The sequence below is a fragment of the Capricornis sumatraensis genome, chromosome 16 (genome assembly GCF_032405125.1).
Source record: "Capricornis sumatraensis isolate serow.1 chromosome 16, serow.2, whole genome shotgun sequence".
In the NCBI taxonomy this organism is placed as follows: Eukaryota; Metazoa; Chordata; class Mammalia; order Artiodactyla; family Bovidae; genus Capricornis; species Capricornis sumatraensis.
This window is the reverse complement of record NC_091084.1, coordinates 78,567,021-78,579,164: the sequence shown is the minus strand read 5'-3', so window position 1 is coordinate 78,579,164 and position 12,144 is coordinate 78,567,021. Positions and strand designations below refer to the sequence as shown.

The 12,144-nt window shown below is 41.9% G+C and overlaps 2 pseudogenes; both read left to right on the top strand.

The window, feature by feature from the left end:
• Positions 1-1,619: 1,619 nt before the first annotated feature.
• LOC138093188 (olfactory receptor 4C5-like) lies at positions 1,620-2,611 on the top strand (annotated as a pseudogene).
• A 7,692-nt stretch (positions 2,612-10,303) lies between these two features.
• LOC138092626 (olfactory receptor 4C45-like) lies at positions 10,304-11,223 on the top strand (annotated as a pseudogene).
• Positions 11,224-12,144: the final 921 nt, after the last annotated feature.

The following is a 12,144-nucleotide window of genomic DNA, read 5'->3' as shown; positions in this document are numbered from 1 at the left end:
AATTTGTATATGAAAAAGTTTAGGTGCAGTAAGAGTAAGGTCTGTACATAACATCACATAGCTACTAATCAGTGAAAACAGAATTTAGAAATACCTGACTGCACAGAACACATACTGGTAAACAAATTATAATGCTTTAGTTTCCTTACCTTAAGAGTGCCAGTTTTCTAAAGAGATCTAGAGAATTTTTCATAGTCCTCCCTAAACTGAGCTTGATTTACAAAATTCTTCTGAAACCTAAACATGATAAAAAAAATTCTCCAACTATAAAGAAAGCTGAGCACCGAAGAATTAATGCTTTTGAACTGTGGTGTTGGAGAAGACTCTTGAGAGTCCCTTGGACTGCAAGGAGATCCAACCAGTCCATCCTAAAGGGGATCAGTCCTGGGTGTTCATTGGAAGGACTGATGTTGAAGCTGAAACTCCAATACTCTGGCCACCTGATGCGAAGAGCTGACTCATTGGAAAAAAACCCTGATGCTGGGAAAGATTGAGGGCAGGAGGAGAAGGGGACAACAGAAGATGAGATGGTTGGATGGCATCACCGACTCAATGGACATGGGTTTGGGTAGACTCCGGGTGGTGGTGATGGACAGGGAGGCCTGCGTGCTGCTGTTTATGGGGCTGCAAAGAGTCAGACATGACTGAGCAGATGAACTGAACTGAGTGACTCATAATGTTTCAAATAAATCTGGGGGATATTGTGTTCAGCTCAGTTCAGTTCAGTCACATCATGCTATTTTATCCATTTCAGAATATTCATTTTTCTTCTTGTGTGATGGTATCTTAGAAAGTTTGAATGTAATATAAATTCACAAATATAACTGCCAGTTATACCTCGAAAGTGAAAGTACAGTTGCTGAGTCATGTCCAATTCTTTGTGAACCCGTGGACTGTAGCTCGCCAGGTTCCTCTGTCCATGGGAGTCTCCAGATAGGAATACTGGAGTGTGCTGCCATTTCTTTCTCCAGGGGCTCTTCCTCAGCCAGGGACTGAACCAGGGTCTCCTGCATTGCAGGTGGATTCTTTACCACCTGAGCCACCAGGGAAGCCCTCAGTTATACCTTGTTAAGAAGTATACCTTAGGTAAAGAAGCTATACCTTACTGGAGCCTTAAGGATTCAATCAGTTCAGTTTTTTCTGAGGTGAGACTACATTACCCCTAATTTTGAGTTGAATTTACCTGATGTTTTATATTCATCCTGGAACTAGTTAAAAGTAAGAATAATAAATTCTGCAGCTTAATCTCAGCACAAGTGACTAGCGAAGGGAAACAAGGGAGTAAATTCTCATGAACTCAAGCGTCTGCTCCTTTGTACGGGTCCTCTTTTTATTCCTCTTTTCCTGCAGGAGAAAATACATGGGCATTTTGGGGGGAATACCCATCAATGTACAATTATAGAAAGATGCCTGGAATGTCAACAGTGATGAAACTGTGTTTGCATGTGTGGGTGAGTAGGGCTGTGTGTGTGAGAGAGAGAGAAGACAGTTATGTGTTCATTTTGTGGCTAATAATAATATGGCCCAAGTTTAAGTCTTGGGTTTATCTACTTCATGTTTTTATAAGTCTTACAAAAAAGTAATTCTGAGAAAATTTACTGAGATTGGTCTAAATTGATCCTCACAATTGTAACCCCTGTGCTATTCTCAGAGAAATCAGTTATCTCAATGCCAGACTGGATTCATGGAGCAAATGAACAATGCGACGGAATTCCTCCTGCTTGGCCTGACACAGAGCCCAGATGTACAGAAACTCTTGTTCGCTCTGTTTACCCTCATCTACTTTTTTCACTGTGGCCGGCAACCTACTCATCATTGTGACAGTCACCACTAGCAGAGCCTTAGGTTCCCCCACGTATTTTTTTCCTGTCTTTCTTGTCCTTCATAGACTGCTGCTGCTCTTCTACCATGGCCCCCCAGATGATATTTGACTTACTTGCTCAAAAGAAAGCCATCTCCTTCAGTGGGTGTATGACTCAGCTCTTTGCAGAGCATTTCTTTGGAGGAGTTGAGATCCTCTTGCTCACGGTGATGGCCTATGACCGCTTTGTGGCTATCTGCAAGCCACACAATGAACAGGCAAGTGCGTGGCCTCCTGGTAGCCATGCCTGGGGCTGGAGGATTTCTTTATGCTCTGATCCAAATTCTTTTTATAGTCTGGTTGCCCTTCTGTGGCCCCAGTGTCACTGACCATTTCATCTGTGACCTTTTCCCTCTGCTGAAACGCTCCTGCATGGACACTCACATCTGTGGTCTTTTTGTTGCTGCCAACAGTGGGCTGATGTGTATGCTCATCTCTTCTATTCTTATCACCTCCTTTGTGCTCATCCTTTGCTCTCTAGGAACACACAGCACTGCAGGACAGCAGAAAGCTCTCTCCACTTGCACCTCCCATGTTACTGCAGTGGTCCTGTTCTTTGTACCCTGTATGTTTGCATACCTTCGGCCCATGATCATTTTCCCTATTGATAAAGTGGTGGCTGTATTTTATACCATGGTAACACCCATATTAAACCCTTTCATCTACACCCTCAGAAACTCAGAGGTGCAAAATTCCATGGAGAAGCTCTGGAGCCAAAGAGTAAGCTTGGGTAACAACTTTTGTGAGTAGAGAAGATAAAACAAAATGTATTCATAGCTTAAGAACAAGTGTGACTAATAGGAAGGGTAATGATTTTGAAGTTAAAATGTGTGACTTTAAGGATATTATTCACCCCTTGCTTTCTGGACCCTTTCTGGTTCATCTTTCATAAAATGTCACAGTTTGATTAAATGATGACTACAGCTTTTTAATTAGAAATTTCTTTGCTTCTATAAATTACTATTAATCAAGGGGATGGTGTTTTAAAAAATAATTACTTTTTAACTTTATTTTCTCAGGTTTTTTTTGGCTACACCAAGTCTTCGTGGTTGCACGCGGGCTTTGTCTGGTAGCAGCGAGTGAGGGCTTCTCTCTAGCTGAGGAGCTCGGGCTTCTCACTGCAGCCACTTCTCTAACTTCAGAGCAGGGGCTCTGTGTGTGAGGGCTTCCATGGTCATCATGCATGGCTTTTGCAGTTGTGGCACACAGCTTTAGTTGCTTCTTAGCATGTGGGACCTTCCCGGATCAGAGATTGAACCCATATTCCCTGCAGTGGCAGGTGGATTCTCAACCTCTGGACTACCAGGGAAGCCCTCAAAGGGGCATTGTTAATGAACTTAAAGAATCACAGAGGATGGGAAAACTTTGAGTTACTGCATTCAGTAGAATTCTCTGTAAAGCTTCAGATATAGAGTGTATAACCAATAGGCCAAATAATTAAAATATCTAAACAGTAAGTCCTAACAACCAAAATTTTTTTAATGAAGTTTTAGTCCAAAGTGCTGTAGGCAAGGTAGAGCTGTTATTGTGAGAGATAACGACCAACGAGAAAAGAACGAGTTATGAGAAATGAGAGTGACAGAAAGACAGGACTCGTTCCAAAATTACTACCAAGTGCTGCACAATTCCAGGGGCACCCTTTAGAGTGTAATCTGGGCTCTCCTCAAAATGAATTATTTTCTATGTCTAAAGCCAAGAAGGGATATAAAATTCTTCCAGGCACACTGTAGAGCCATCTTGCACACAATTTCCCAGGCAGTGTTTCGTGGAGCACTGTTTTTGTAAAATATATTCAAAATAGTTTTGGAGGATGCCGATTTGTGCTTTAGCTAATGGATAGAGAAGTATCCGGCACAAACAAAAATGAACTTGGTGATAGGTGAGTAATCCAGTCAGAAAGTGTGCACATTCAAATTTGAATGGGAAATTTTAGACCAATTGCAAACCAATGAGATGGAAAATCATGTGAGATAGAGACACAGAACAAGTCTAAAGGAAGGAACCCCGGTAAAAGAACCCAAATTGGGGCCAGGTCCCAAGTCCTGCATATCCTAGAAAGCCCCTCCTACCTTCAGAAGGATTTGATTTAACCCAAATGACTCCACAGGCATGCCTCAGGTATTCACTGCATATATATCAGTATTCAATGGTTTAGCGAGTAACTTATTCCAAATGGGAGACTGTGCTGTCGCTCAGTTGTGTCTGACCCTGTGACCTCACAGACTGTGGTCTGCCAGTCTCTTCTGTCCATGGGATTTTCCAGTCTAGAAGACTGGAGTGGATTGCCATTCCCTTCTCCAGGGGAAATTCCCGACCTAATGACTGAGCCTGCATCTCTTGTGTCTCCTCTGTTGGCAGGTGGACCCACTGCACCACCTGGGAAGCCCCTGAAATGGGAGATTGGTTTCTTTGCTGATCACTAAGAATCCAAATGTTACTACCATATTTTCCAGCCCCTTTGTTTTTAAACAGGAAGTGATGTGTGTCACAGTTAGGCTGAAACATTGAGAAGTCAGTATGCTCCTCGCCAGGACTTTTTCAGTTTCCTTTTTCCTGCTGCAGCAAGCCTGGAAGACACACACTGAGATGGCAGGGCCACCCAGTGAAGCAAGCTGCGTTAACGAGTAGCTGTCTGGAAGAGCGCTGTCCTAGAGGAGCAACTATCTCTCAGTGAATTAGGCCTGGACAGAACACGAAAGTGTGAGTGTTGAGCCACTGAGAGTTCAGGATTCATTTGTTGCCCAGCAACATGGTCCTATCCTGACTAGTTACATTGAACCATTTCATCTTTTAAAAGACTTATAAATATCAAGGAGAGAAAAGGTCTCCACTACTCTTGCAATTATCTTCATCCTCTAAGCACAGAATGAATAAATGTCAATCTTTACAGAACCAAGTCTAAACAGAGCATTTTCTTCAGTGCAATGCATTACATTAACAGAAGCTTCTAAACCAGAAATTCATACCCCATCACGTCTTTCCCTCCACCTGAAATACAAGGTGATCTTGGAGAAAATTATTAACTAGCTATTGCTGCTTTGTCAGTCAGTCGGGTCTGACTGTGAACCCATGGGCTGACTGTAGCCCTCCAGGCTCCTCTGTCGTGGGATTTTCCAGGCAAGAATACTTAAGTGGATGGCCATTTCTTCCTCCAGGGGATCTTCCCAACCCAGGCATCTAACCTGAGTCTCCTGCAGCTCCTACGTTGGCAGGTAGATTCTTTACCACTGAGCCACCTGGGAAGCCCATTATTAACTAGGAGCGCCAACAAAAATTTCAACTCTTAATGTGAACTATGTCTTCAAAACTTGTTAAGCAAATGTTCTGGCTGTTCCAAACAGTTCCTTCTTCCAACACATTCTCTTTAGTATATGTTCTAAATTTTCACTGATTTCTACAAACTTTATCCCCACAAAATTTCCATGCATCTCAGGAGGATGCTATGCTCCCCACTTCTCAGGAAAAACCAGGACCAAAACAGAATCTTTCTCTTAATCTCAAGCCTCCTCGTCAATAATTGTATCCATATCACCTTTTAGCCCTCTGTTGCAAGCTATTAATAGATATGCAAGGGTTCCTTTTTAGTTTTAATGTAGCTATGTGTGTTCTGCATGTAACTGCCTTCTCTCTTCTTAGAAATCTTAGTTTGTTCACTATCAAAATTTTAACCTTTGGTCATTAATCTTTATGCTCTAACCGAACCACCATTCACACACAATCTGGGGTCAAAACAAGGAAACAGTACCTTTGGCTCCAATCTATGGGATCACTTAAATCCCTTCTCAGTTATTCCTAACTTCACCCCTACTCCTCCTTCTCCCACCAAATTCTCATTATTAGTTTATTTCCCTTTCTGATACACCCTTCCTTCTATAAATTAGGAGACCAGCTCTTCCCATTGAATGTGCCATCTCTTCGCATGATTTCACCGTTCTATCAACTATCAGATCACACTCAAAGTGTCCTGTTGTTGTTCAGTCACCAAGTCATGTCCCCCTCTTTGAGATCCCATGGACTGACCTGAAGTATGCCTGGCCTCCCTGTCCCTCATTCTCTCAGAGTGTCTCTGGGTCTTGATAAATCTAAGGGATTGGGTCCCAGAAGAAGAAAAAAATAGGGATGATAACAAAAGCAGTTCCCTTCTGGTCTTCTCAAAATAAATTATCAATCAGAATTATAATTATTCTGTGTCATTGCTAGGAAGCTCCCACTATGGGTCAGTCATCCTGTGTCTGCTGGCATCCTCCTCCCAGGACAAAACCCCAGCCAACCAGTCAAGCTGATGGAATCCATGTTCTGTATATGTGAATAAGTGCTTCTCTAAATCCCAAGGACTCTGACATTTTCCCCAAAGATAGTCTCTCAATAGGGCATTGTTCTGTGGATAGAGAGCATAACCATTCCTGCTCCTGATCAATTCCTCAGGTAGAGGAACATCCTGAACTCAAAATGCCCAGTGAAATACATCACTCCAGATGATTCTTGGCAAGGTTGCAATCAACTCCACATCAGAGTCTGAAAAAGAGGAAACAGAAGCAAAGCTCTCCTACTTACAGTGTTTTTCTTCATTTGTGTACAGGGGTATTTTACAACAAGTATGGCTGAGTGTGATTTTCTCAGTCACTTCTGCACAGAAGCATAATCCTTTATGTCCTCAAGATTCCCCATCACAGGGTAGGAAGCAAACTGCTATTGTCCCGAACAGATTATAATAGATTGACACCTGGTTTGTCATGAAAAAAAAGTTATATAATGATGACCAGGACGTGGAGGGAGGGAGGAATGAGAAATAATTATTTAATGAATATGGAGTTTCAGTCTGAGAAGCTGAAACATCATGAAGATGGTTGGTGAGGTGTTTACACAACAATGTGAAGGTATTTAATGCCACTCAAGTGTTTACTTAAAATGGTAAATTTCATTCTGTATGTATTTTATGACAATTAAAAAAAAATCAGAGAGTGGGACAGTCTGAGGGTGAAGGTGTCCGCTAACAGAAGCAACATCGTCAACTGTTGAGAACAGAACTGAAGGCAGTGCTTCTTTCTCTGCCCTGAACTCCAGGAATGCCTCCGTTTGGTTTAAAGTTAAAGGTAGGTGAGAAAAAAAAGATGATTCTGTGCAGAGTTCCAGCCAGCTCTTCATCACTCGAAGCTGAGGGAGAGAAGACTATAGTGGAGCGTCCTTCCCGTAGTTTCTATTCTTTCGCTCGGGATGTCTCTATACACGAGTGCTTGGCTGAGCATGACTTTTTTCAAAGGTTACTCTGAGAAAGCATAGAGAGCAGTAAAATCGCTATACATCCCCGTGGTTCCCTCTGTGTGTGGCAGAGCTACAAGCTCTATAAAACATCGTGAGACTGTCACCTAGGGACTCATCCCAGAGATAGTTTATATGTTTGTGGCTTTTAAATTATTCGAAGTCTGGGGGCTGGGAAGCTGCTAGTTAAGTCTCCTCGGTCAGTCACTAATAAACATGTCACAATGTCCAAGGGTAATCTGGCCCACACTGGCATTTCTACTTTCAGGGTAACCGTATCGTACCAAACACTCATGTTTTCAGAGAGAAATCCATTCTCTGAACTCTGACCTATGCCTAAAACCACCCCAAATATCCTTTGGCAAGGTCACCAACGTCAAACTGAGCAACAAAATCCTAATATCAAGCTTTGCTCTTACCTTACCTAAGTTTCATCCTAAACTATAACCAGAAGTGTGTGTGTGAGTCAGTCATGTCTGACTCTTTGCAACCTCATAGACTGTAGCCCACAAGTCTCCTCTGTCCATGGAATTCTCCACGCAAGAGTACTGGAGTGGATAGCCATTCTCTTCTCCAGGGGACCTTCCCAACCCAGGGATCAACAACATCTCCTGCATTGCAGGCAGATTCTTTACCACCTGAGCCACCAAGGAAGCCCATAACCAGAAGTATATATTTAACCAAAGCTCAACTGCATTTCTAAAGCTGGTCTCTAATGTTGTTTGTGGGAGTCAAACAGGAGCAAAAAAAAAAAAAAAAATGTCCTTGGCTGATGCTTTAGCAAAGATTCCAACAGCGCCAATTACTAATCCTCTGAGGACTTGGGAGGTCAATGTATTACCAAACCCTGAGCTTTTTTGAAAGTCTATTTAAACATTTCTCTGGAGTCAATGAAGAAAGAATTACAAACAAGGGCCTTGAAGTAAATAACAGCTACAGACCCACGCATCAACAAGGTGAAGATCCGTTTGGGAAACTCTGCTCCCAAGGTTAGTACGAGTTAGAAGAATGGCTTAAATCAGGAATAAAAGGAGTTCAATCCATGGGTTAGGAAGATCCCCTGGAAAAGGAAATGGCACCCACTCCAGTATTCTTGCCTGGGGAATTCCATGGGTAGAGGAGCCTTGTGGGCTACAATCCATCGGGTCGCAAAGAGTTGAACACAACTAAGCGACTAACACTTTCACTTTCACATACATTCTACAATTTCATATACAAGTTTTTTTCTTACTTTGAAGAATCAAATTTGAATAGTTTGATGTATACATTTGAATAATATATGTTTTGAAGATGCATTTATAATCTCATAAGAAGGCTGGAAAGTGAGTTAAAATTAAATGTGAAAGCTATCAAAGTTTCCTAACTAAAACAGCTTGTTTTCTGAGTAAATCCAGAAAATGGGAGAGTTGTCTAGAGACATAAGAATTCCACTGTCCTCCTTGTTAGTTGACAGTCTATTTGCAGCTGTGGGGCAAATGCTTGGTGGGAAGAAAGCGATGTCTGGGTTTAATCTAGAAACTGAGGAATCCACAACCAACTGATCCAAGTTAGTGATGGCTAGTTCTCTTCCCCCAAATTTAAGATGGTTAACTTAGCCAATTTCATTTCACCGAAATAATATTTGTAGTTAGATTCTGTAAATTAAAACTTAGCCTTTCTCTCTAAAAATGAATTTGGACACAATGATGTGGAAATGTCAATAGAAAATATTGTATGGAATGTTCCCAGCCAAGATGCTGTTGAGAATCACTAAAGTCACTTTTACAAGATTGGGATTAACATTTATGTCTCAGCACCCCACTCCAGTACTCTTGCCTGGAAAATCCCATGGACAGAGGAGCCTGGTAGGCTGCAGTCCATGGCGTCACTAGGAGTCAGACACGACTGAGCGACTTCACTTTCACTTTTCACTTTCATGCATTGGAGAAGGAAATGGCAACCCACTCCAGTGTTCTTGCCTGGAGAATCCCAGGGACGGGGGAGCCTGGTGGGCTGCTGTCTCTGGGGTCACACAGAGTCGGACATGACTGAATCTACTTAGCAGCAGCAGCAGCAGCAGGGAAAGAAGAGAAAAAGAAAGATAACGAATAAAATAGCTTATGATCTTGGTTACAACAATGTGTAGTCTATCTTGAAAACCTATATACAGGCTCACTCCCCAGGAAAATAATGCATTCTTATATATATTCAATATTTTTACATTAGGAATGAAAATTTCAAGTTCATCTTAATTGATAAAAACTTATTCCAGAAGGGGAAATTGTATTATTTCAGGTGGTCTTAACATTTTTGTCTGGTCAATAGGAAACTTAGGAAAACTTCTTGACTTATATCATCTCATAGCAAACTGTGAGTAGGGTAATATAGCTAATCCAGAGCATTATTCTATATGCGGTGAAAGGACAATTGCACAGAAAGCTCATTTTAGAAATATTGAGACCTTTTCAGGGAACTTCGCACCACTTACATGTTCACACTCAAAGATGTGGAAAGAGTGAGCGTAACTATCTTGTTGAGCCAGACACAACATCCAGGGCCGCTGAGTGAATGCTGCTCAAAGAGATGTTATAAAGAGAGTTTCTTGGCATATTGAGAGACAAAAACTCCATCTGCAGCTCTGTCTGTGTGTGTGCATGTGCGTTAATTTGAAAAAAGGGAATAATGGGTCACAGAACACAGCTGGCATGGAGTAAGGTGTGACTGGTACTTTCCATGTCTGATACAAAGTTAATTTTTAAAATATTGTGTCCATATACCTATGAATATTCATTCCAATAGACAAGCATTAATGTAACTTTAAAAAGAATTGTCAATGAAACTTGTCCCCCAGAGTAAAAGAAGGCCATCTGTGAGACATTCAGAGCTAAAAAGAAAATTTAGAAGCTAACTGCATGTCAATATTCATAAGAAATATCTTGCTTTTATTGTGGTATTTGTAAGGTATTGTCACAATATACTTAAATGATATGAATCAGGAGAAGTTTACACTCCTCCCATTCTTGTTTACCACTCTCTATAAAATATCAGAGGTAAGTGAAAGGAGCAGCGCCACCAGTCCCAGGGACCCAGGCTAAAGAGATGATGGAATTTTTTCTATAGAATTTAAAATGTCATCACTCAGAAATATTGTGATCTCTCCAGATCAACTATGTGCTTACAACTCAAGATGAACTGAGGGAAAGGATGAGCAATGTAACAGAATTCGTCCTACTGGGCCTGACCCAGGATCCAGGACTGCAGACACTCTTATTTGCTATGCTTTTAATCATCTACTTGCTCACACTGGCGGGTAACCTGCTCATCTCTGTCACCGTCTTCACCAGCCCAGCCCTCGGTTCTCCCATGTACTTTTTCCTGTCCTATTTGTCCATGATAGATGGTTTCTACTCTTCCTCCATAGCACCCAAGTTGCTCTTTGACTTGGTCTCTGGAAAGAACACCATCTCCTTCAGTGGCTGCATGACTCAGGTCTTTGCTGAACATTTCTTTGCAGGAGCCGAGATTGTCTTGTTGGTTGTCATGGCCTATGACCGCTATGTGGCCATCTGTAAGCCCCTGCACTACATGACTGTCATGAGTCGACCTGTGTGTGCGCTCCTGGTTGGAATGGCTGGGGCTTTAGGCTTTCTCCATGGGTGGGATCCAGATTGTGTTCATGGTTCAGTTACCATTCTGTGGCCCCAACGTCATCGACTATTTTGTGTGATTTAATACCTCTCCTGGAACTGGCCTGCTCGGACACGCACACTGTGGGACCCCTGATTCCTGCCAACAGTGGGTCCCTGTGTTTGCTAGCTTTCTTGATGCTGGTTGCTTCCTATGTTGTCATCCTGGGCTCCCTGAGGACTCAGAGCTCTGAAGGGCGTCGCAAAGCCCTGTCCACCTGTGCGTCTCATGTCATGGTTGTCATCTTGTTCTTTGTGCCTTGTTCGTTCCTCTACCTAAGACCCACGGCCTCCTTCCCGACTGACAAAGCTGTGGCTGTGTTTTGCACCATAGAAACTCCTTTGCTGAATCCGTTAATCTACACCCTGAGAAATGCAGAAGTGAAAAATGTCATGAAGAAACTCTGGGGACAAATAATGAAAACTGATGATGAATAAACCTTGTGTGAGTATTTAGGCAAAAAAAAGAAAAATCTAGTGATATTTTACAGAAATTTTCTCCCCTTCTTAATTGATTGAACTGGGATGACTCTCCTGTCTGGATCAATTTTCTCTAGGGGCTCATACACTGTTAGCCAGGGTTGATATTCAGAAGGCATAGTACACACAGTGCTGAGAGCCCACGATAGTCTTAGGAGGCCCTGAAATGTTTTAATTTCTTTTACAACAGAAAGAAAGAAATTAATATAATCTAAATGCAGCTTAGATTATAGTCATCTATACAACCAGGGGACTTCCCTGGTGGCTCAGACGGTTAAGAGTCTGTCTACAATGTGGGAGACCTGGGTTTGATCCCTGAGTTGGAAAGATCCCCTGGAGAAGGAAATGGCAATCCACTCCAGTACTATCGCCTGGAAAATCCCATGGACAGAGGAGCCCGGTAGGCTACAGTCCATGGTGTCGCAAAGAGTCGGACACGACTGAGCCTTCTACGGGTAGAATTTGTGTAATGTGTGTAATGGCTATACAACAATGCAGTGAGAAAAGATAATTTTTAACATTTTGATGGAGGAGAAGACCCAAGAGGAAGAAAGTACCAAGGGTCCACAAAAGTCACAATGTTGCCCTGAGTGTGGGTATGAAACAGATCAACAGCAATATTCGTGAACACTCATTATACCCAGCAGCAGAGCTAGAATGAAGTTTTATGTTAAAAGAGGAAAGACAACTACAAATGAAAAAAGGACAGAACGGTAGGAAATAAGTTTTCAAAAAGTACATTTATACACTTTTTCTGATCTTTCTAGGTTTGAGAGGTTTATAAATAAAGTAAACACAGCAATAAAAAGAAATTTTTACTTATCACAATCCCAAAAAGATAACATTTGTGCACAAAAGTACTTTTTGAAAATTACATTT